The following is a 27,849-nucleotide window of genomic DNA, read 5'->3' as shown; positions in this document are numbered from 1 at the left end:
CTCTGAAATCAATCTGCATGTTACAGTCAGGGCACACCATAATTAAATGACCTGTCTTTTAAATCTCTTATTGATGTTAAAATGATGTGTCTGTCATCATATGCAATGTTTTGAACTCACCAAAGTAGGCTACTTCTTGTTATTGCCAATAGTAACAAGGAAGATCACCGCAATATCTCTTAGTAGCTCACAAGTGACCAGTTAACCAAAAAACTTCTGAAAATGGTAGAAACCTCAGGATGCTGGTCAGTATCTAACAGGAACCACTGCTCCTTAAAGCATTCAAAGTAGTGTGGGAGTGACCAGAAAGGGCAAGACTTCATGATGATTGCTTACTTTTCTACCCACCCACCCATCTAGAACACAAGCAAGATGACAGGGGGAAAGAGAGTGCAGGGGCAGGCAGCAGGAAGTTGTGATCACTGTATAAATAGAAGGGAGGCCATAATAGCATCTACTGAATGAGCACATCATGAAAATAACTAACACTTAAATAAAGCCGACTGTAGATGGGTGTTCTTCTACAGACTTTATATTTATCAACCTGTTTAGTCCCTGTGTCAGTCCATAACACTTTTACTATGATATGGGGCCAGATAGTGGTTAACTCACTGGCCCCAGGTCACATAATGCAAATGGAAAATTAAAATTCCCACCCAAGCAGGTTAGCCTAAGAACCTCGACTCCAGACCACTGCTGCCCCCTCTTAATGAAGAAGATCAACCACCTTGTGACCTGGGAGCTATGTTGAGTTACTGAAATTCTGTGTGAGCTTTGGCCACAGGACCAAGCCTAGACATAGACATGCAAGATCTTCAGATTTTTACTATACATGTGGCCTAGTGAGGAAGGGGTAAGAAGAGTTCTTATTCTGTTGAGTTCCAAGAGTGGTATTGCTATGTATAAATTCAATATGGCAATTTATCAGTGCAGTATATCAACAGGAAAGTGCTTCATAAATAGCAAAAATTATCTATATCAGCAACAAATTAAATTCTTACTTTTATCTTGGGACGACATGTGTAATAAAAACAAAAAGAGGCAAATGAGTTCTGTAAGTTATATGCTTTGAATGAAAAATGTTTACTTATCATTAACCTCGATATTATGAAAGAAGGTACAATCATTAAAAGACCATGATGCCTTATTTGTATAAGCTCCAAGGCTCTATTTGCCTTATTCAGTGGCAAATGGGGCATTAGCGAGACTCTAAGCTGTGAAGCTTCAATGAGTGTCTAATGTGTATTTGTCATGATATCATGCTATTCTTGCAAGTTCAACACTCCGTTGACTTCATGCATTCCTACTTCGTCTTCAGTCAGAATAAGCCAATAAGAGAAAGTGGCAGTTCCACATTCACCTCCTTAGAATTTAGCATGGGCATTTTATGTTGCCTGAAATTACATTGGCAAATAAAGCGCTTTATCAATATTTACCTGCACAATGACCACTTGTATACCTAATCCTGAATTGTACCCCACATCTTTAAATTCAAAAAAACTTACAATAATCATAATCCTGTCAAATAATAGTGTTGCTAAACATATTTTGTGAGCTAAAAGTATTAGAAATATATAATGACTGGGGAGAGAAGAAGCCTTACTCAATAACTGTTATTATTCCTGGTTATCTACATTTTTGTGGTTTACGAGAGAGAAGCTCTGATCTATTTGTGTGTGTGTATGTGTGTGTGTGTGTGTGTGTGTGTTTGTGGAAAACTTCAGGATTGCATTCCGTTTCGCTGTATGATTTCCTGTGATGTTATACTCCATCCTTAACCTCCTTCCCAACTGGAAAAATTATCTATTGTCTCCCCTACTCACCTTTTGGAAGAAGTATGAGTAGGATGAAAAAGTAAAACAGGGTTTTCTCTTTAGCTCTGCTTTACCATAGTTTTATCTTTCTTTCTTCTGTTGACAATTGAAGAAGGGAAATTTGGAATTATCTAGATGAACTATTTAATATCTGGTCACATCTCTGAACACATGTGAAGCAGTATTTGGTTTTGGTTTTCCTAGAAGGGAAGAATGGTGAACTTTTTATTTGAAAAAGAGAAGCAGAAGTGTCCCTCTGTAAAATATTTATAATCAAAAGATACAATAGCATATGTATTCATTCCTGACTCCCATAGTTTTACCATTGAAATAATACCTTATGAAAACTAATAATGCACTCATTCAGTACATACATATGGTACTATACATGTTTTATATATCTTAAATCCTTTAATCCTAACAGTAACCCTATGAGGTCAATATTGTCACCTGGAGATAAATTAATTTGTTTAATACAGTCACGTGATGCTTAACAATGGGGATACTTTCATAGATAAGCACTGTTAAGCAATTTCACATTGTTCAAACATACACATCCACACACCTAGATGGCATAGCCTGCTGCACACCTAGGCTCTATGGTATAGTATAGGCTCTGGGTATGGGATATCCTATTGCTCCTAGGATACAAATCTGTGCTGTATGCTACTGTACTGAAAACTGTTGGCAATTGTAACAATTTATGTATCCAAATGTAGTAAAGCTGCAGTAACAATAGGGTATCAAAGATTTTTTAAAGTGGTATACCTGTATAGGGAACTTACTGTGAATGGAGCTTGCAGGACTAGAGGATGCTCTGTGTGTCAATGAATGAGTGGTGAGGGCATGCGGAGACCTAGGACATCTCTGTAGACTTTATAAACACTGTACATTTAGGCTACACTAAATTTAAAAAAAAATTTATTTTTCAATAATAAATTAAACTTAGCTTACTGTAAGTTTTTGCCTTATACACTTTTAAATTTTTTTGGTAAATTTTTGACTGTGTAATAACACTTAGCTTAAAACACAAACACATTGTACAACAGTACAAAATATTTTCTTTCTTTATATCTTTATTCTGTATGCCTTTTTTCTATTTTTAAAAGTATTTTTTTCACTTTGTTAAAGATCAAAACACAAAGTATTTTTTTCACTTTTGTTAAAGATCAAAACACAAAGACATACATTAGTCTAAGGCTTCACAAGGTCAGGCCTACACAAGGCCATCTTTTCCCACTGGGAGATCTTCAAGGGCAAGAACTGTCATCTCAGAGGAGCTGTCGTCTCCTATTATAGCAATGCCTTCTTCTGGAATACCTCCTAAAGGACCTGCCTGATGTTAAATTTTTTTTTTCTTTAGTAAGTGGATGGAGTATCCACTAGATAAAGATAAAAAATTATAATATAATGAATACATAAACCAATAGTATAGTTGTTATCAAGCATTATGCACTATACATAATAGTATGTGCTTTATTTTTACATGACTGGCAGCACAGTAGATTTGTTCACACCAGCATCACCACAGATACGTGAGTAATGCGTTGTGCTGTCATGTTACCATGGCTATGACATTACTAGGTGATAGAAATTATTTCAGCTCCACATAAACTTACGGGGCCACCATTGTATTTGTGTTCCATTGTTGACTGAAACATCGTTATAGGGTACATGACTGAATTTCAAAACTCATTAATGGTGGTTCAAGAATTGGAACCCAGGTCTGTCAGCATCAGTTAGAGTCTCTTCAAGAGACAGAAACTACATAGTAATTAGAGCTGGAAAAGTCTAATGTAAAAAGTTATTAACTATAAGAGGGATCAAAGTAGCTGTGATTGTCTACTAAGGGGTAAAAGAACTCTAAGAATTGGCAAGAGCAGATATAAGGAGTGGCCACTACCTCTTGGTCTCAGAGCACCTAAGAAAAAAAAATTGTTTTTAAAGGTTACCCACTAGGATCCAGATCTTGGAGAAGGTGAACCAGTGTGGCAGTGAATGGTGGGATCCCCGAGGTGGCACACTAACTAGTGGAACCTATGGGGAAGTCACTTTCTGGGATTCTGGGGGAATCTGACTGTAGGGAGATATCCCAGATGCAAACCTGGTCATTGGAAGTTGCTGCATTGTACACTCTACCTTCCTTTTTTTTTGAAGCGTCCAGTGGTGTGAGGAGGGGTACCCTACAGGGTGCCAGAGAAACTTCAGGAGCCTGTTGAGAAGAGCCCCTTCATCCTGTAGTTCTCTCCACTGCCCTCCGTGTTGATACTTAGAGTTGTGCCATGTAGCAAGAGAGAAATGTTCTGGTTTCGCAAGCAGGACAGTGAAGGATGGATCTGGAGCTGTGAGGCAGTAGATTGATACCTGGCACATTGTTTGCCATCAAATCTGCTTTCTTAATCTTCATGTCATACTGGCTCATCTTACTTTACCATAAAATATGACATTTAAAATAAAGGAAAATAAGAGGAAAGAAGGGGGAAAATGTAACAGGGTTAAACATGGAGATTTGCATCAGTATCTCTCTTCAAAATATTTCTATGTAGAGTCACTTTAAAGGTCCAGGGGACTGTTTCATTTAATTTTAGGATTCTGCCTTATCAGCCAATTCCTGAAATTATAAACTGGAGACCCAAGGGCTATACCAGAGATTTTTCACTCTGTGATTTGAACTACTTTTTAATACCAGTTTTCACATTCACCAGTAATGCAGGCCATGTTCAATTGATGAAGATCCATTTTCAAATAAGAGCTTTAAGAGCTTCCTTAGATATCTGAGTTCTACTTGCATTATTTATAGATTATGAGATTTGGGCAAGTTATTTAACTTCTCTGTGTCTCCGTTTCTTCATGGTAAAAAAAACAATAATAATATGATTTCCCTTAGAGGTAAGTTATAAAAATTAAATGTGTCAATATTTTAAAGCACTTGGAACAATTCCTTGCACATAATAGGTACTATATAAATGTTTGTCAAATAAATGAAATTCAGTCACAGTGTTTACATTTTTATATTTGCTTAAAAACCACAGTCAGGGAATATACATTCTTTCAGCAGTTCCAGTTTATAAAACTCTACATCTACTCAATGTTTTTGTCAGATTAATCTGATTCCATTGTTTACTAGCAATTAAAAATAAAAATGTATGATTATGTTATAGAATGTATAATGTAAATACTGTTCATTGGTTATCTTATTTTTTCACAGCCTTAGCAATACTGCTTCAAACTGGTAATATTTGAAGATTATATTAGTAAAGCTCTTACTTTTTACTTTTTGCTAGGAATTATCTGAACGGTAAGAATTTTGGTAATATAACTTTGACTAAGAAAACCCATGTTTTCAATGTGATCTTTAGTATTCAAATTGTTAAATAGTTTTTAATTTGCATACCTCTAAAGAAACATGTAAGACTTCTAAAAAATGTCTAAAATTTTTAATATTTTTTCTTTCTTTTACAGATTACCAAGAAAAATTTTCTGAACTAATCAAAAAGTCCAGAGCAATTGAAATGTTATTTACACTCTATCCTCCTCAAGGTGCCCATGTGTGTAGAAATTCAAAACTTAAGTCAACTTGGCTGAGACCCATAGTAAATGGGGAAGAAGGATATAAATATATAGGTAAGATACTGAACCTTACTTTTGATTGTAATGAAGAAATTATACTTTATAATATATAACTGATATTAACCACCTAGATGATGTGGAGTGATACATAAATTCTCTAGAATAATTCCTTTACTTCCTAGGTATTACACTTACAATTTAGAAAATGACTATGCTTTGGCATCTCCACTACAACAGTAGAAACAATGTGATTATCTACTCGCTTGTTGATGGACATGTGGGTTGTTTTCTCTTTTGGATTATTACAAGTCAAGCTGTTATGAATGTTCACGTACAGGTTGGCGTTTAGATATATGCTTGTATTTTTCTTGGCTAAACTGTGTTCCAAAGCAGTTATACTATTTAACATTACCGACTGATAGAGATACGAGAGTTACATTCATTCCACAGCTATAGCAACACTGTGTATAATCAGTCTTTCTAATATTAGCCAACCTAATACATGTGTATTGGTATCCCATTGTGATTTTAATTTACATTCTCCAGTATATAATGATATTTAGCTTCTTTTCATGTATTGTCATTTAGATATGTTTGGTGAAATGTCTGTTCAAATCTTTTTGTCGTTTTTATATTGTTTATTATTATTACTAAATTTTGAGAAGCCTATAGATTCCTTTAACATATTTGCCTTGCAAATGTTTTCTCCCAGTCTGCAGTTTGTCCTTTCTTTTTTTTTTTTTCAATAATCAATATTTTTTTATTATGATGTTGTGGGGTACAGTTAAGGGTTAGGTATACAAATACGTTTCATTCAGGCACCCTATTGATTAGAGGTGCTTCCCCATCCCCAGACAGATATTTGCTCATTAATCCCATCTCCCTCCCCCCCATAGTTTCCCACTACTGTCAGTCATTTTCTTATAGTATTAGATTGGATGTTCAAGGTCCATTATATGAGTGAAAATATGTGATACTCGGACCTTTGTTTTTGTGAGAGATCACTCAGTATTATAGACTCATAGTTCCATCCAGGTTGCTGCAAAATTCATGATTTTGTCCTTTTTTATGGCTGCGTAGTATTCCATCATGTATATGTACCACATTTTTTAATCCAATCCTCTTTTGATGGGCAGCATGATTGCTTCCAGGTTCTTGCTATTGTGAACAACGCTGCGATAAACATACGTGTGCAGGTGTCTTTTTTGTAGTGTGATTTGTGTTCTTCTGGACATATTCCCAGTAGGGGGATTGTCGTATGGGAGGTAGATATTTAGAGCTTTAGTATCTTTTGAAGTACAGAAGTCTTTAATTTTGATAAGGCCTTGTTTACAACTGTATACCTTTATGACACATACTTTTGCTGTCATATCCATAAAATATTATCTGGAATTGTGGTCACAAAAGGTTTATTCTGGAAACTTTACAGTTTTAGGCTTTATATTTCAGTGTATGATTGCCTTTGAGTTAATTTTTGTATATGGCTTAATGTATAAATTGAAGTTATTTTTTTAAACATATTGATATCAAATTTTCCAGCAAAATTTGTTGAAAAGATTATTCTTCAATAGACTAAGTTTGCATGTTTGTCAAAACCAAATAGTCGAGGAAAATAGGTGATAGTAAAGAGCATATGAAAAGATGGTCAATATCATCAATCATTAGGGAAAGGCAAATTAAAACCACAGTGAGATACCACTATTCACATATCAGAATGGCTAAAATATATATTTTTAAATCTGACAATAACAAACAAGGAGGTGGAAGAGCTAAACACTCACATTGCTAGTGGAAAAGTCAAATAACATAACCACTTTGAAAATATTTTAAATTTCATAAAGTTAAATTCTAACCATAAAACCTAGCAATTCTATTCTTAGGTAATTACCCAAGATAAAAGAAAGCATTTCTTTACACAAAAATTTATATATGGAGGTATACGAGGGCAAACACCAAAAAACTGGAATTTATTTCAAAATTGTATATTTATTTCTGCATGTTTAAACTTCATTCACCTTCAAAGTCATCTCTGTTTGATTCAACACATCTATCCAGACACTTTCTCCACTGCTCAGAATGGTTTTTGAACTCATCCATTTTGATACCTTTTAGTGTTTCTGCTGTTCTGTGTTTCATCTATTCCACTCTGGCATAACATTTATCTTTGAGGACTTTTTGTATCAAGGGAAACAAACAAACAAAAGGTCACTGTGACTGAGATCAGGTGAGTAGGGAGGCCGGGACATGGGGATCATGCCACTTTGGGTCAAAAACTGCTGAACACTCAGTTTGTTGTGGGCAGGTGTTCTTATAAATTACCCATCCTGAAATGGGTAAACACATTGCAAGAATCACCAAAAAAACATTCACTGAAACTGAATGCAAACTCTCACAAGGTTTGCTGGTACACCGATGCCAATGGGTTCCTAGAACATTTACATAGTAGGGAAGCCTACTCACCCACCAAAAAATAATCCTGATTTTTTGGGGGTCCTTCTTCGTATATGTGTGTGTGTATAATATCTCAGTATTTTATATATATATATATATATATATATATATATATATGCTGGTATATATATACATGCATACCAGCATTATTCATAATTGCCAAAGCTAGAAACAAAAATATTATTCTACTGGTGACTGAATAAACATAATTTGGTACATCCATACAATGGAATAGTATTCAATAATAAAAACAAAGGAGTGGATTACTGTTACACACAACACTATGGATGAATTTCAAAAGCATCATTACGTGAAAGAAGCCCAACTCGACAGCTGTGGGTATTATTCCATTTAAATGATACTTTGGAAAAAGCAAAATTATAGGAACAAATGTCAGGCCTATGATTGCTAAGTCCTATGAGTACTTAAGGTTGATGGGAGTGTTTTATTACAAAGAGACAACATGAGAGGGAAGTCGTAAAGTGATGTATCTGTTCTCTATCTTGATTGTGGTAGTGGTGACATGACTATAAGTTAATCAAAACACATAAAAGCATACACCAAAAGGAGTGGCATTTGCTATAAATAAAAATGTTTAAAAGAGAAGAATTAATTATATTGAAATTATGACTTATGCAGCATTCGGGTTACATTCAGACCACTGTTCTAGGAATTAGAGGATATAAAAATACAGATATACCAGGTATTTTAGAGAATGTGTAGGTCTAATACTTGTCATAAGAGTCCTATTACTAGTCCAACAACTCCGTAAGAAAATGTGCACTGTCATTTAGTTATTAGGACACGTGAATTAAGCCACAATGAGATGTTACTACACACCTCAAAAATGGCTAAATTAGACAGGCTGACCATTCGAAGGGTAAGCAGGATGTGCAGCAACTGGAACACTAATGTTCTGCCAGTGCAAGTGTAACATGGTAAAAACATTTTGCAAAATATTTTGGCACTGTCTTAAAAAGTTAGATATTCATCTCCCATATAACCTTGGCATTACACTTCTATATATTTACCCAAGAGAAGAAAAAGAGAAAGTATATGTTCATTCAAAAACTTATACGTGAATATTTATAGAATCATTTTCTGTAAGAGACCCAAACAAGAAACAACTGAAATGACCATCTACAGATGAATGGAAAAATGGTAATATATCCACGTAGAATACTCAGCAACATAAAAGAAAAAAAATGATACTATTGATATGTTTAACAACATGGATGAATCTTGAAATAATTATGCCAAATGAAAGAAACCAGAAAAAAAGAGTACATATCATATGATTCCATTGATATAAAATTTTAGAAAATGCAAACTGACTGGTAGAGACAGAAGCAGATCTTTGGCTACCTGGGGATGGGGTTGGGAGTGAAAGTGAGAAGTAATGGATTAAAAATGTGAAAGTGATGGAAATGTTTATCATCTTGATTGTGGTGGTGGTTTCATGGATGTACACATGTCAAATTCATCAGCTTGAACAATTTAAATATATGCAGTTTATTATTTGTCTCTTACACCTCAATAGAGCTGTAAAAGGAAAGTTAAAACAAATATTAAAGAATCGAGACAGTGAAACTTCTGTCTTGGTTATAGTTTTGAAAGATATTTTTTTCTCTAAGTTTTAAAATTTGCATTTTAAGTTATTTAAAGAGAGTCACAAATTCAATGTAATCTCACTGTGCTGGCACATATATAAGTGCTCAGTGTGGTGATAGATAAATGGTAGCCTAGAAGAAGAGAGAAAGAAAAGGAATGTCAAGAAAATGAGTATTTTCAGTTGAAAACTTAGGTTCAGTAAAATAAATCTAGACTCTGGTTGATTTCATTTTATTTTATCGGCAGTTTTCCGCCTGAAATGACTAGAAGGTGACCCATATCACTCTAAGGATTTATGTTTATTGTTTAGAGCACGTTTGCAAACATTTTGTTAAAATAAAGTAAATAAAAGGAAACATACAAATGGAATTATGTTGCAACCTGAGAACTCAGTCTTCAGAGATTTTATGCTGATCTTTTTCCTTGATTTTTGGATAATGGACCAGAGTCTTGAATCTTTTTGAATTACAGTTGTTATTAAATTGGCTGACAAGAGAGATGCAGCATTTACCTTGAAAAAGATTAGCCTGTTACAGAAGTGCTTCCTAAAACTGAGAAAATCCTTAACTCTAAACATTTTAGGGAAGATAGCTCTGGGAATTTATTATGTGTTCCAACATTAATACTCCACAACGTAGGCTTTCTTGTTTATTGATTTCTCTCTGTAGAGTCAAAGATGTATCATCAGCAAGAACAGAGAAGTAAATAGAGTTATGAATGCTCCATAAATGGCATGAGTTGCTAACAAATTATCTAGTATTAGAACCATACATTCTCTAAAAATACCTAGTATATTCATTTTTTATATCGCATAGTTCCTAGAACAGTGGCCTGAATATAACTGAAATACTGCATAAATCATCATTTCAATGTGCTTAATATGCATGAAGAATTTTTTCTAAATCATAATTTGATAATCTTAGACCAAGTAAAAAACAAGTCTTTAATTTTTTTCCCGGGGATATGTATCTTGTCAAACTTATTTTCAAAAGGCTATTTTGGAAAGCTAGTCTTTTAACATGTCTTCAGTTATTTTTCCTTATTCACTGTGTGTCCTCAAACTCCCCTGACTCGCTGGCCTGTCTCAAATATGCTGAATTTGTTCCTCTCCTTCATTAAACTTTTGTGACCTGCTAACTTTCACCTTGAAGCTGTAGATTGTTTTTAGGAATATTTTAGTCTTATAATTCTTGGAATTCTAATGGTAATATCTTTAAGGGGTCAATAAACCATTATGTTTCAATATAATCATGTAGGGAATACAACTGAATGATCAAATTACTTTCTGAAACCAATGGTCCATTTTAAGTAAATCATATTATTGTATTACTGTAAGACTTCTAATTAGTTTAGATCCTAATGAGCAAAGACCTCCAGTTCTACTACTTTTTCATTTATCATTGCCAGCACTTTATATAATACATTTTACTTCTCTTGCAACATATGATTATTTATATTATGTAATTAATACTGGAATGTAAATTCTTGGCTTAATCACTGTTTTTTTTTTCACATTACAAAAGTACCAGATATCTTTTTTATCTGCCTTTAGGTAAGACTTGATGTATGTTAACTAAATGAGAATCTATCCCATCTTTAAAGACTCCAGCAATTACATAATCGTCTTTGACAGTCAAGGATTATTTTTAATGATCTTCTCTCACAATTTCCTACTTTGCAACATAAGACTTTCTTTTCTTATACATCCTTTATTATGGTTGAAACGGTTTCCCTCTCCATAAAATAAAGGCTATGCATAAATTATTTTGACTCTTTTTTCTAAAATGGGCTATTTAATGTATTCTTCAGAATCCCTCCTTCTAATCCTTGATGTCTTTTGGCACTTCTCTCTGAGCATTTTTCAGATTTTCTTATTTCTTTTAAGTAATGGAGCTCAGAATAAGACGTGGTAATCCAGTACATGTCTGATTTACTGTGAATATAATCTTAGCTACTACTAGTTCTGCTTATAGTTTTGTACTTTTAAAAATACTTAAAAATATACACATCCCAGTATTTACTAGGACTTATAATCATAATTTTAAATCCAATTTCTGTTGTATTTTCTTATAACTTTTATCTTGGATAATTACCTAAGAATAGGATTGCTAGGTTTTATAGTTAGAATTTAATTTTATGAAAATTAAAATATTTTCAAAGTGGTTGTATTATTTGACATTTCCACCAGCAATGTGAGTGTTCTAGCTTTTCCACCTCCTTGCTTGGTATTGTCAGATTTTAAAAAATATATTTTAGCCATTCTAAAATGTGAGTAGTGGTATCTTACTGTGCTTTTAATTTGCATTTCTCTTATGACTGATGATGTTGACTATCTTTTCATGTGCTCCTTTGCTATTATATATTTTCTTTGACTATTTGGTTTTGACAAAAGCGCAAAGTTAGTCTATCAAAGAATAATCTTTTCAACAAACATTGCTGAAAAATTTGATATCAATATGTATTTTATTTGTTTGTTTCCCTGGATACAAAAAGTCCTCAAAGGGAAATGTTATGCCAGTGTGGAATAGGTGAAACAAAGAACAGCAGAAACACTAAAAGGTATCAAAATGGATGAGTTCAAAAACCATTTTGAGCAGTGGAGAAAGTGTCTGGATAGATGTGTTGAATCAAACGGAGACGACTTTGAAGGTGAATGAAGTTTAAACATGTAGAAATAAATATACAATTTTGAAATAAATAAATTCCAGTTTTTTGGTGTTTGCCCTCGTATACCTCCATATATAAATTTTTGTGTAAAGAAATGCTTTCTTTTATCTTGGGTAATTACCTAAGAATAGGATTGCTAGGTTTTATGGTTAGAATTTTATGAAAATTAAAATATTTTCAAAGTGGTTGTGTTATTTGACTTTTCCACTAGCAATGTGAGTGTTTAGCTCTTCCACCTCCTTGTTTGGTATTGTCAGATTAAAGAAAATATGTTTTAGCCATTCTAATATGTGAGTAGTGGTATCTCACTGTGGTTTTAATTTGCATTTTCCTAATGACTGATGATGTTGACCATCTTTTCATATGCTCCTTTACTGTCACCTATTTTCCTTGACTATTTGGTTTTGACAAAAATGCAAAGTTAGTTGAAGAATAATCTTTTCAATGATATTGCTGGAAAATTTGATATCAGTATGTTTAAAAAATAACTTCAATTTATACATTAAGCCTTACACAAAAATTAACTCAAAGTCAATCATATGCCAAAACGTAAAGCCTAAAACTGTAAAGTTTCTATAATAAAACTTTTGTGATCACAATTCCAGGTAATATTTTATGGAAATGACAGCAAAATATATGTCATAAAGGTATACAGTGGTAAACAGGCTTTATCAAAATTAAAGACTTCTGCTCTTCAAAATATACTGTTAAAAGAAAGAAAGGACAAACTGCAGACTGGGAGAAAATATTTGCAAGGCAAATATGTTAAAGGAATCTATAGGCTTCTCGAAATTTAGTAACAATAATAAACAATATAAAAACGACAAAAAGATTTGAACAGACATTTCACCAAACATATCTAAATGACAATACATGAAAAGAGGCTAAATATCATTATATACTGGAGAATGTAAATTAAAACCATAATGGGATACCAATATACATGTATTAGATTGGCTAATATTAGAAAGACTGATTATACTCAATGTTGCTATAACTGTGGAATAAATGTAACTCTCATATCTCTATCAGTTGGTAATGTGAAATAGTATAACCACTTTGGAAAACAGTTTAGCCAAGAAAAATACAAATATATATCTAAATGCCATCTTGTACATGAACATTCATAGCAGTTTGACTTTTAGTAATCCGAAAACGAACACAAACCAAATGTCCATCACCAGGTGAGTATGTAAAATATATAGTATATATGTTTCTCTAAATATATAATAACCACTCCAGAAACTGTGAGATAAATTTTTGTTGTTCTATGCTTCCAGTTTGGGCAATTTTTTGCACAGCAATAGTAAAAAAAGCATGGAAGTCAGTGATTAGGGACTTTTATCAGTGAAAGTGAAATGATACATCATCCTCTGTGTGTGGTTACTTGGGAAAGACTGAGTTGCAGATTGACTTTCAGAAATGTGGTGCCTAGAGTGAGAATTATGTTCTTTGATCAACTTTCAAAAGGAGGATATCTCATTGGTTGGTTGGCTTTCAGAAGTATGTTTACTCAGTTGAGTTGTCATTGGTTGATAAAACAGGTTCAAAACTGGTTCTGCAAATTACTTGTCACCATGGCTATTTTAAAAGCAAATTCTAGTTTTGACTTGTTATCATAGCTATGGAAATGTCAGGCTGTTCTTAGAAGAGCAGGGAAATGTCACTCTCAATAAACAAGCACATAAAGAGCAACATAAAAGTGTATATACTAATTGATATAAATAGAAGCAATTAAGTATAATTGCAAGCCTAGGAAAAGAGAATGACTGCATCTGGAAATGAAGAGATAATTCTCTAAAAAAGATGATATATGAGTTTCTTCTTATACAATAGACTAATCAGACAGAGAATAGAAGAAAGTGTTATAGGCAAAGAGACGAGAATGGAAAAGTTATAGGTGTCAGAACTTCATTTTAAGAAATTATTTTTGTTTGTTTACACTCCTGCACAACTTAGCACAGGACTTTTTTCTAAGACAGTGGTTTTATAAATACTGATATATTGGTGACAGTGTACAGTGACAAGTAAAACAAAATAATTATTCGAAATATATGCCCTTACTCTTTTCAAATATTTAAAATGTAATTTTTGATTATAATATAGTTACAAATATAATTAGATATTATAATATATGTATACTATATATAATTATATACTATAAATTATTAAATATATATTTATATTATATATTATATAAAATATATAATATATATTTAGAGTAACATATAAAGTAATATATACTATATATACTATATATAAAGTAATATATACCATAAATAATATATATTATATATAAAAGGTATGAAAATTTCTTAGTTCAAAAATTGTTTTGAGCAATGGAAAAAGCATCTCGATAGGTTTATTGCATCAAATGGAGAGTATTTTGAAGGTGATTGAAGTTTAAACATGAACGAAAAAACACACAATTTTTTATAAATAAATTCTGGGTTTTTGTAGGGTCCCCTCATATATTGGAAAACTTTTTGGAGATTTGAAACAATCTCAGAGAAATCGCAGATGAACTGCATAACCTAGAAGTAAAAACATGAAAAAATTTTTAAAAAGCTATGTCATGAATGCATAAAATATATCTAGATATTAGTCTATTTTTTCATTTACTACCATAAAATGTGCACAAATCAATTATAAAAAGTAAAATTTATCAAAATGTATACACAAACATTTATAGACTGTGCATGGCACCATTTGCTGTTGAGAAATGTAAAACAAGCATGAAGATGCAGTATTAAATTATAATGCATAAAATTACCATAGCACATACTGTAATACTGTAATAATTTAGTAGCTACCTCCTGTTGCTATGCAGTGAGCTCAAGTGTTGTGAGAATTCACTTAACATGTGTGGTGCTAGTCATCTCCATGTATGCAGTTCACCTCTCCAGCATATTGCAGATAACAGTAAAAAGTGATCTCTCTCAGTTCTCGCATATTTTCCATTGCGTTTATTGCAATACCATAAATCTTGAGTAACGTCATGGGCCCCATACAAAGTGTCACTAGTGATGCTTGAAGTGCCCTCAAGAAACAGGAAAAAAGAATCTTAACATTACTAGAAAAGGTTGGACCATATGTGAATATGTATTGTACATGAAGGTTTGCAGCTGAGTTTGCTACCATTTCAGACTGGTGATTCACCTTGTAAACAGACATGTAAACTAACGGTGTCAATAAATACAGTATACTAATATATGTGTATTTTCTCTTCTTTGTGATTTTCTTAATCACATTGTCTTTAGATTACTTTATTGTGTAAATACAGAACAGTATACAATACATATAACACATAAAATATGTGTGAATTGACTTTTTTATGTTATCAATAAAACTTCTGGTCAGCTTATGCTGTTAGTGGTTAAGTTTGGGAGGATCAGAAGTTATACACAACTTTTTTATTCCACAGTTGGGGTGGGTGTTAGCACCTCAATTCCCTGCATTGTTTGCAGGTCAACTATGTAAAGCTCTAGTAAAGGAAAAATGGTGTATGAAAAACGTACTTTAGTATGTAGATACTTAGGAATGATTATACCAGAAGACTTAATGGTACAATCATCTGCTTGCAGCAATATGTAAAAACTACACGTGTAGATGGATAAAGATGTTTTGTAGTGTTACCTCAAATACTTTGAAAAGTATTGCTTTGAGGGGCTGTAATTTTCAAAATGATGAACTGCTCATGGTAAAGTTCTAAGACACTGTAGACTTCTTGTGTTTTACATTGTGCTTGTATTCCTGGAAAATTTGGTGTATATTAAAATAATACTAAAAAAAAAAGCTTTGCTTTGTGCTTATATATAAAACAAAGTTGGGCTGTATGCTCAGACAAGTACAAGCAAAATTTTCTCACATAAGGTTATAACAGAATATTTGAAATTTGCTTAGGATGTGAGATATTCTTTGTTGCATAGGACTGTTTTATTTATTAGAAGACATAGTACAGACTAGCCCCTTAATCAATAAATAGGGATTTGACCTTCCCCAAATCATTATGACAACCAATAGCACACAAAGTTACAAAATGTCCCCTAAGGGTCATCCTGGTGAGATTCTCTGTGCCAGAATAAATATATGAATAATTGCAGGTGTGTGTGTGTGTGTGTGTGTATATATATATATATATATATATATGTATATATTTATAGATGCATGTATTTGTGCATATACATAGGTATTGAAGTAATATGCAATGGTAATAAAACAAATATATAAATATATATATATATATATATATACATACACACACACACATATATAATACTACTTTAAAACTGAAAACAACTATAATTGGAGTTTGTTGAGTAAGGAGTAAACAGGATTGAACAGCTTAGCAGTTCTTTGTATCTACTATAATTGTTGTGATGGCTAATTTCAAGTGTCAACTTGCCTGGGGTAAGAGATGCCCAGGTATCTGGTAAAACATTTTTTCAGGGTGGTGGTGTTTCTGGAAAAGTTTAGCATTTAAATCAGTAAAGAAGATGGCCCGCACCAATGCATATGGATGTTATCTAATCCATTGATGACCTAATGGAATGAAAAGGTGGAGGAAGGGCAAATTCCCTCTCTGTTTGAGCTGGGAGATCCATCTTCTTCTGTCTTGGATATCACTGCTCCTGGTTCTTGGGCCTTTGGACTCAGGCAAGGACTTACACCATCAGTCTCCCAGTTCTTGGTCCGCTGGATTCAAACTGGGATTTATACCACTAGCTCCCATGGTTTGCAGACCATTGGGTTCAGACTACTCCATCAGCTTTAATGAGTTGTTAGCTTGCAGATGGCAGATTGTGGGACTTTTCTGCTGCTGCAATGGTGTGAACCAATTCTTCATAATCAATCGGTGTGTGTGTGTGTGTGTGTGTGTGTGTGTGTGTGTGTGTGTTGTAGTTGTAGTAGTAGTAGTAGTAGTAGTGCTTCTGCCATTTTTTGTTTCACTTCTTCCACATTGGCAAAATGTTTCCATTTGAGGACTTTTTTCATCCAGGGGAATAAAACAAAGTCCCTTGGGGTGAGATCGGGTGAATAGGGAGAGTAGGACACTGGGATCTTGCCGTTCTGGGTCAAAAACTGCTGAACACTCGGCGTGGTGAGGGCAGGTGCACTTGTAAATCACCCATCATGAAATGGGCAAACACATCGAAAGAACCTCCAAAAATAAAAAAAAATTCACTGAAGCCGAACAGGGCCTCTCACAACAATGTAGCTGGCACACTGACACTGATGGGTTCCTAGAACACTTCCCTAGGGGGGGAAGACTGTAATATAAGTGGCCTGCCCTCCAAAAGATAATTCCATTTGCTTGGTGGTCTCCTTATATGTACACACACACACACACACACACACACACACACACTCTCACACAATCTCCTGTTGGTTCTGTTCTTCTGGATGAGCCTAACACAATTGTTATGACGGCAAAACAGTATAAAGCTAATATTTATTCACTTTATACTCAAGGGACTCAGAGTTATACATTTTATGTGCATTTTCTCATTTCATCTTCATAATCTATATGATGGATGCTATAATCAAACTCATTTTACAGAGACAGATATTATGTCCTAGAGAGGCTAAATAACTTGCTTGAGGTCATGAGGCTAGTGGGTGGAACAACCAGGATTCCATTTGAGACATTCTGACCCTGGAGCACTTCCACCTTACTCTATAGCAATCAATATGGCGATTTATTTTTATGGAGATTGTCTTGAATCATCAAGAAAATATTAAATTATGATCATTTTATTCTTTTAGGATTCAGTGAAGTGTGCTCAATAATTAATCTTAAGAAAACAATGCATATAGATTTATTTATAAGGATGGTAACTACAGTGCTGTAATTAAAACAGAGCTGAACAGTGTAAATTTTCAGCAGTAGGGGAATGGTTGGATAAATTATGATTCATAAATAAGATGAAATTCTATGTGACCATTATAATTATATTATTGAATATTTACTTATAGGGAAATATGAAAAATATATTTTAATAAAAAAGGATGACAGAGCAGCATGTCATGCATAATATATTCATATAGTTACATAAAATGAATTAAGAATATACAAATTTTAGTCTCTAGATTGTATGAATCCAGTGGACTTTATTTACTATTTTAATATGCTTGAATTTTCTATTTTTTCTATTTTTTTCTTTGTTTGTTTGAGTTGGAGTCACTCTGTCACTCAGGCTGGAGGGCAGTGGCACACTCACAGCCACCACAACCTCGACCTGCTGGGCTTAGGTGAATCTTCTGCCTCAGCCTTCCAAGTAGCTAGAACTACAGGTGCATGCCACAATGCCTGGCTAATTTTTTGATTTATTGTAGAGACAAGGTCTCGCCAAGTTGTCCAGATTGGTCTCAAACCCCTGGGCTCAGGCAATCCTCTCACCTCGGCCTCTCAAAGTGCTGGGATTATAGGCATGAGCCACCACACCCAGCCTTATTTCTTCTATACATTTTGATGAACACTTCTTGTATAATAATAATAAATGATTAGAGACTTGAAAAATATTATTGTGAACCTCCATGCATATGTCACATTATTCCTTTTTAAAAAAATTTTATCTATTTTTAAATTGTTCTTTGTTGGTAGCTACCTTTTATCTTATTTGTTTTGATTTTGCTGTGTTAAACTATAATACAAAGAATATTCTTCATATCAAAATAAAATATAGCATTTCAACACAAAGGAGAAGTGAATAAAACAACTTTATAATTTCATATTTCAAAGCCATTTAAAAATGATTTTACATTTTAAACTACATGTGAAATATATAATATTTATTTGGAAAATCTCTTTCTCTGATTGTTCTATAAGCCTTTGAGAACATGTTTTATTTAATTATCCTTATTTTCCACTATAATTATCAGTCCATAGTAGGTATTTATGCATGAAATATTTGTTATATTAATATATACATGAAGTATTACTATGGTAACTAAAGTATGTTTTTAAATTAAGGATAAATACTTCAAAGTTTATATTATTTTTTAAAAATTACTTTGGCCAGGCTCAGTGACTCAGCCTGTAATCCTAGCACTTTGGGAGGCTGAGGCAAGTAGATTGCCTGAGCCCATGGGTTTGAGATCAGCCCGGGCAACTCGGTGAGACCGCATCTCTACAATAAAAATAAAAAATTATCCAGGTGTGGTAGTGTGCACCTGTAATTCCAGCTACTTGGAAGGCTGAGACGGAAGATTTCTGGAGTCCAGCAGGTCAACACCGGGGTGCTGCGGTGGCCATGAGCATGCCACTGCACTCCAGCCTGAGTGATATATTGAGACTCCCAACTAAAAAAAAAAAAAAAAAACAATTATTTTGTTTGCTCTCTCTGTACTCCTTCAAAGATTACTATAATATCATATGGCTATAATACAGTATGACACAGTTCTTTAATGTCTAAATTTTTTATTTAATAAATAAAAGTTAACCACTATGGAAGCAAAAATCCAAAGTGAGATAAGAGCGTTATTCAGTCACTCCACAAATATTTATTGAGTGTCTTGTGTTCAGTACTTTATGATAGACATGAGGAAAATTGAAAGGTAAATAAAACATCTTCCCTCTCATGTGTTGGTTTAGATGGGGGAAATGATACACATACATAATTAAATACAGTAAAAGATATAAAGTGATGAGAGATGTAAAACAAGCATAGATTGAGTGCTCTGTTGCTCTGCTAAGCAATCTGGAGAGGAAAGGCAAAGAAAAGGCTTTATGAGAGAGTCGAGGATGAACCATTTACAGAGGCTGCAGACATCTTTGGAGAGCAGTAAGGACTTCTTTAACATTATTCTACACTCACTTAAAGAGAGACTCCTCAACTAAGACATTCAGAACTGGCATAACCAGCCCTTTTCAAATAATAATAGTTAAGAAGACAACATCAGTTTACTAGAAGTAAACACTACTAATTATACAAGGGTCAACTATAGTGTCCTGTATATTGATATTCTTATGTATAAATTTAATATAAAAGTGGATGGCAGAAAATTTGTAAAATTCCAAAAAAGAAAAATATAGCTAAGAGCTTATGCTCTAATATAACCACTTTAAAAAATATTTTGGCATACTTTCTCCCAGTATTTTATTAAATGATTTCATAACCATAGAATATTTAAGACTTGAAAGGAATTTTTGCCCAATTCTCCCTTTTAATTTTTACAGAGATACAGTTAGGATGTATTAGAGAAGTATCATTTGAATCAAGGATATGAGAGTGCAGAGGCTAAGTGACTTGTTCAAGATCACGTCCTTAATTACAACCATGTTGATGATTCAAGTTCAAAGTGTCATTAGGCTCCACTGCCTACAAACACACACACACACACACACACACACACACACACACACACACACACACACACACCATATATGTTCTCTTGAACATCCTGGCTTTTTATGAACAAGAATATCTCTGGACAAAGTAAACATTACATTTGTCTATGATCTAAGTTTTTTTTTTCTTCAAGCTTAAAAATAAGCTACTGGTTTTGTTCTTTGCATGTTTTCAGAAGCAGAAACTGAAAGACACGCTACCCACTCATCTTACCGCCCTGTCTTGGGAGTGGAGGTGAATCAAAGGCCTTGGGCTAGGTCATCCTAGCCCTGCAAAATATCGTACTGCCTGTGGACACATTGGGTTCCAGCCTCTTTGGAAAGCTCTGATCATGCATTTTTGGCGCCTCAAATCTTGCTTTGCATGCCTATTTTAAGCTCAATTCATTTTCTTTTAAAATGACACATATTAAGTAGTAGGAAATAGCACTTCATTTTGAAACCTCATATAAACAAAAACTGATCCTTATCAGATGTAAACTTTGTTTAAGCTGGAAATCATTTAATATCCCGAGGGGAGAATGATGACTTTTTCTCTCACCAAAATTGTAGCATAATGAAGTAAAAATGTTTTCACAATACTTTGGAATTTTTATAATTGTCCTCTGTATTGTTTGACTGTCAGTTAAATTGGAACATTTGATAATTGTAGGGAGCTGATAAGACTTTCTATTAAAGGTATGTCATTATGTTAATCTCAGTTCAAATATAGTTTGCCTGAATCCTGTTTTGATTATATAATATTGGAATAAATTAACCTGTTAAATAAGCTTACCTGGAGGGCATAGAACATCTTAAATGTCTTTAAAGTTAGCGTTAAACAAGTATGTAAATCTTATACTAAAACCATAGTTGTTTCTCCTCCCTAAGACCTTTACAATTTGGAACAGATATATTTCAATGTAAATACAGATATTTTAGACACAAAATCAACCTACGAATGACATTTATTTAGCTTTTACTATTTGCATACTGTGGGGAAATAGTGATAAATGAAAAAATGCAAAGGCTTTCGGGTTTCATTTGATATGGAAACACCTGGATATTAGAATTATTTAACAAATTCATTAACAGCTGCTTGCACAAAACACTTATAATTTTATAAAAAATAATTTACCTTTGTGATATGTAGCATTTAATAGAGGTACTCCCACAATTTTAACCATAGTTCCTTTATTTATGAATGGGAAGGGCACAGTGAGCATGACTGTCATGTATCTGTTTTTATACAGTCACATTATAGTTATATGCTGGCCTCTTTTGTTACATGGCTTGCTTTTTTTTCAGAGTAACTTCGAGAGATATCAGTGCAAAAAATATGACAGATATCTGCAAAAGATAAATTAGCCCATCTGAACTTATATGAAGGAAAGTTTCAAAACTTCATTCACATATATATTCACTTATTCATTGGATATTTGGAAGTGTATACTGTGGTACTATGTACCAGGAACCTGCGATAATGTAGAGACAAAAAAAAAAAAAAAAAAATCATACAGCAACTGAACATTGAATAGATTTCATTCTAGCCAATACACAGGTAGACTCTCAGGATACCTGAACTAATTTATATGTTTATATAAATTATATATAACTTATTTATATATATGTATAAATAATATATATATAATACTTTGACACTATTAAACATTTTTGCTATTCATAATCATGCATATTGACCTCCATTTGACAGTCTGTCTAATGGACACTTACTATACATATTTTTTTATTTTTAATTTTAATGATGTGTGGTACAGTTCAGGGTTAGGTATACATAATGTTTATTATGCAGGTACTCTTGTTGATGAAGTGTGCCCCCCTCTTGGCAGTTTCCCACTACTGCCAATCCCTTTTTTATAGTATTATGATAATTTTTCAGGGTCCACTTATGAGTGAGAACATGTGGTACTCAATTCTGTGTTTTTGTGATAGATCATTCAGTATTATAGACTCTAAGTCCATCCAAGTTGCTCTAATGTTCATAATTTTGTCCTTCTTTATGGCTGTGTAATAGTCCATTGTGTATATGTACCACAAAATGCTCAGTCACACTAGTCATCAAAGAAATACAAATTAAAACCACACTGAGATACCACCTAACTCCAGTCAGGATGACCATCATCAATAACTCAAAAAACAACAGATGCTGGAGAGGGTGCAGAGAAAAGGGAATACTTCTACACTGTTGGTGGGAGTGTAAACTGGTACAACCTCTGTGGAAAACAGTTTGGCGATTCCTAAAAGATCTAAAAATTGACCTTCCATATGACCCTGCAAATGCCCTACCAGGAATATACCCAAAGGAACTCAAATCACTCTATGAAAAAAATACCTGCACACTCATGTTTATTGCAGCATTATTCACATTAGCAAAAACATGGAACCAACCGTGCTACCCATCAAAAGGGGAAGGGATCAAAAAAACATACACATACTATAGATTTTTAAGAGTAAAATTTAAGGCAGAAGGGAAAAGTATAGAAGACATGGGTGACAGCAGAATTTTACAGTAGGTACTGGTACCTCACTACACATTATCATAAATGTAGGTACAAGTCAAGAGAACTATTTCTATATTTTAAAAATAATTGCTATATAATATATAACCTATATATGTCAGAAATAAAATAGTACTTCTACGTTAAGAACACATGCAGGGGTGGCCTTCAATATGTACTCAATATTTAGTAGTGACCTAGTATTTGTAGTCTTCATTTCTTGTTTTACATTTGAGGTTAATTGCAATTCTTTAAAGTCACAGCAAATCTACATCTGTTTAGTGAACACTAAACTGTGTTTCAGACACTATATTATTAGGAAACGAAACATGATAATTACAACTCACCTGCATTGATTGCTTCCTTTATGCAAAGCACTGTGATAAATCATTTACTTGCATTTTTTTTTTTTTTTGAGTTGGAGTCTCACTCTGTTGCCCGGATTGGAGTGCAGTGGCCGCTCCCGGCCACCGCAGCCTCGCCTGCTGGGCTCCAGTGATCCTTCCGCCTCAGCCTTCCGAGTAGCCGGAATTACAGGCATGCGCTACCACGCCCGACTGATTTTTTTGATTTATTGTAGAGATGAGGTCTCGCTGCCCAGGCGGGTCTCGAACCCGCGGGCTCAGGCAATCCACTCACCTCAGCCTCCCAAAGGCGTGGGATTACAGGCTGAGCCACCGAGCCCGGTTTACTTGCATTTTTTAAAGTAATGTTATTTAATCTCAGTGAAACCCAATGGGCCAGATGCCATAAGAACACTGAATCATAGAGAGGAAATATATGTCAAAAGTGTAGCTATAAAGTGGTAGAGTTATGACGTGAAATCAGGGCATTCTAACTTCTCAGCCCATCATTTCAAAAATTTAAAATAGTGTAAGATAGTAAACATGTAACCTGTGAAAAAGTGGATCAGAATAAAAGATCCAAACAACATGTCAAAATCAAGGCCAACACTTATATACAAATATTTGGATGGTATTTGTATATATATAGTAAATATATTTGTGTATATAGTAAATAGATATATATCATTTCATCGGTGATTTTAGGTTGTGGTAATCAATAACATTTTGGGGAAAAGGAAAGAAAAGAATTAGTTCTTATGGGTCAATATTGCAATTTACCAATTATTTTCCTTAAGAAAAAGGCAATTTTTGCTCATTACCAAAAGCTATTTAAAATTAGAAAGGACAATTACTCAACAGATATTTACTGAGTGCTTCAGATCACCAATAAAATATGTTACAAAGAGATTAACTTTTTGTTGTACTTTGTTATTTTGCTCTCTTTTTGTATGTAATTGTAATCATAGGGAATATAAAAGTTATATACGTGTGCAGATTTTAAAATATTCTTTGATTATAAAAATAATACATGTTCATTATGGAAAATTTAGAAAATATAAAAGCAAATAAGTACATTTTAAAAATACTTAAAGTATGCGCCTCCTAAAAATCGTTTGTTTTTGTGTGTATTTTATGAATGGTATAATTAATTATTAGACATTTCACTAACTGTATTTGTTAATAAAGTTAAACAAATCAATTTGTACTGATTTTTATCATTCTTGACCCAGGAATATTCACTTGTCTAGATGGAAGATGATAATGAAGAAAACTATGGATAGATACTGTTTAGCTATGGGAAGGTTTAGTAATCTTTCCTCATTGAATAATTGAGGGATTTAGGTCATTCAACATGAGTCTAGCAGGTGCAAATGAGCATCAGTCACTATTCTCTATAAGGGAAATCACCAATCTGTTTCTCTAAGCTCCTTTCAAGGGAAAATACATAAAATATTTATGCGGTGGATACTCTCAGCAGAGTATCCACCGCATAAATAGTTTAGCCATTTAAAGTTCTAGAGTAAAACATAACCAATCATTGCATTTACTAGACTTGAGTGTATATTGGTGATGGCCCTCACTCATCTCACAAGCCCACATTGCTATGGATAAACCCCCACAATCGTCAAGTTGCTATTTCTACAAACTTCAATGTGCTTCTAAAAGAATCAAGTTTAAAAAGGACATAGGGATGGACTTTTTAGCATCTGGCATCTGAACATAGATATCGTCACTCGCTTGAAACAAGTTAACATATACCATGAGCTTGGAGCCTAAAGGACAAATCACTAGAGAGGGAGGAGACAGTGAAGTGTGTCTTTCTCCTGTATGGCAGAGAGGTATGACTCAGTTGCGCAACTTTAAATACTAAGTTGTAGACTTTGAGTCTAGCAGGTTTTATGTACCAATCTGTGATGCACCCATCAAAAGTGTCCACTGTGATACATAAGGAACTATGTTTCCAATTTAGTCACATTAGAAGATTGCTTTAAAAAAATTCCAGTGTACTTTAACAGAATGAGGGGACACCCAGAAAATATCTTCATGTAGGACTAGTTCCAGTGGAACCACAGTGCCTCAGAACAAATCAACCAGGCATCTGAATGCTGGCTCTGCACTACAAGAAGAGATCAGAACCCATGTACAAGGAGACAAGCAGGCAGATCTCCAGGGAATTGTTCCTCTAAGTTTTAAGAAGAGGCCTAAAGGATCTTAGTAAGATCCTGATAAGAAACCTCCTCTAAATTGTAGGATAAAGGATGTGGCACAAGAGAAACATACTTCCTGAGATAAGGAAAACAGCAAATGTAGTAACACTGCTAAGGAAATAGTGTAGGAGGTAGTCAGATCAGACCGCGGTAATATTCTGACAGCATGCGATTCAATAAAGTCCTTGAGTTTGGGGTCCAAACTGAATAAGAAAAATAATATTATTTGTAAATTTCCATCCTTGAATTTAGTTTTGATTGCTCTCCCCATCTACTAAAGTATGTCTAAAATAATTTTAAAATTATCTGTCTTCACATAGCTATGAACGTCTTTCTGTTCCCTTTAAAAAACTAGAACGCATAAGAAAGTCTTGAGTCAAAATCTTGACCCCCAAAAGCCTATATCTGTAGCACTTCTTCAGTTTTTAAACAACTTTTTTGTTACAGAAATTTTCTTCAGACATAAAAACAAAGAAAATAACATAACGAACCTCATCACGCAGCTTTGTCAGCTATCCATCACTTTCCATCTCTCAAATGAAAACATACCTAGCCGGGCTGGGTGGCTCAACCTGTAATCCCGCACCTTTGGGAGGCTGAGGTGAGTGGATTGCCTGAGCCCGCGGGTTCGAGACCCGCCTGGGCAGCGAGACCTCATCTCTACAATAAATCAAAAAATCAGCCGGGTGTGTTAGCGCACGCCTGTAATTCCGGCTACTTGGAAGGCTGAAGTGGAAGGATCACCGGAGCCCAGCAGGTCGAGGCTGCGGTGGCCGGGAGCGGCCACTGCACTCCAGTCTGGGTGACAGTCTGGGCAACTCAAAAAGAAAAAAAAAAGAAAACATAACTTGCTCTCCACTTTCAATCTTGTTCAAATTACATTTTACATACCTCCAGTTTGGACCAATTAAAGTCTTTTATTGATCTTCCTCATGCCCATCTAATCTGTTTTCCACACACAGTCAGAATGGTTTATAACTAGGTAAATCAGATCATGCTTTTTCTCTGTCTAGAATCCGCTGATGTCTCCTCATTAAATTAAAAGGATGCAGGATACTCATTATGGCCTAAGAGGCCTTTCCGGTCTATCCCTAGCTTTTCTCTCCCATCTCTATCACACCATTCACCCCAGGCTCCCTGACCTCCATTCTTTCATTTAACTCCATGAAGGTAATACCACCGTAAGGGCTTTATACTACCTGTCTCCTTCTTCTATGAAACTCTGCCTTTAGATCCTTGCAAGCCCTGTCTTTCGTGATATTTAGGCCTCAGTTCAAGAAGACTTTTCTAGGAAGTCTTGCTAACCACCAATCAAAAGTATACCACCCCAAGCCCTCCAGTCCCTTTCTCAAGTATGACAAGCTGCTTTGTTTTCACCGTGGTTCTCATCACTACATAAAATTGTATTATTTCTCTCTTCATGAACTAACTCTTACCTTAAATACATGGCTTCGTGACAACTGGAATCGTGTCTATCTGTTCACAGCTGTATCCTTGACAGCTAGCCAGGTGGTTGTCAGTCCTGGCTGCACACTGGAATCACCTGGACAGCACTACTAACAATGAGAAGGTTTGGGGTGGGGCCCAGGCATATTTTTTTTTTTTTCAAACACCTCAAGTGATTCTAATGTATACCAAGGCTTGAGAAACACTACCTCATGAAATGAAATGAAGATACTGGCATATAGAAAGGTGCTTATTTATTTAAACAAATGAATGAATATTTGTAATTCCTAGGGACCATGTACCAAAATTTCTTTAAAATTTCATTTTTAACACAATAATAGGTAATTTTCAGGAATATATTATTTATTTGAAGCTTCAGGAGCATTCTATGTTTCGCACTGTTTATTTTTAAGTTTATAATGAAAGAGAGAAGGAATGAGAGAAAGAAAGAGATTCCTGTTTCTTGGTCCCTGAATGAAAAAAAATCTATCTGGGCTAATGTTAACCAATTGCTCATGGGTCATGTTCACTCACTCATCTGCTTAGGGAAATTCTAAACTAGCTCTACTAGCAGTCTTTTACCCAGTTCAACTTTTCTAGACTGAGATGGGATTTTGGGCCAGCTCTCTCACTGTTCAGTTCTCTGATCTGAATAGATGAGTTTGCAAAAAGAGGTCCCTGCAGAGTTTATTACTACTTTACCTACAATCTTTTTTTTTTTTTTGAGTTGGAGTCTCACTCTGTTGCCCAGACGAGAGTGCAGTGGCTGCTCCCGGCCACTGCAGCCTCGCCTGCTGGGCTCCAGCGATCCTTCCGCCTCAGCCTTCCACGTAGCTGGAACTACAGGCGCGCGCTACCACGCCCAGCTAATTTTTTAATTTATTTGTA

General features: G+C 34.3%; 1 pseudogene; it reads left to right on the top strand.

Annotated features, from left to right (window-relative positions):
- LOC103265337 overlaps positions 1 to 27,849 on the top strand; it is a 248,854-nt pseudogene that overhangs the window by 131,086 nt on the left and 89,919 nt on the right.

Source organism: Carlito syrichta, unplaced genomic scaffold (genome assembly GCF_000164805.1).
Source record: "Carlito syrichta isolate Samal-C Ts95f unplaced genomic scaffold, Tarsius_syrichta-2.0.1 Scaffold306449, whole genome shotgun sequence".
NCBI lineage: Eukaryota > Metazoa > Chordata > Mammalia > Primates > Tarsiidae > Carlito > Carlito syrichta.
This window is presented reverse-complemented; position numbering and strand designations above follow the sequence as displayed.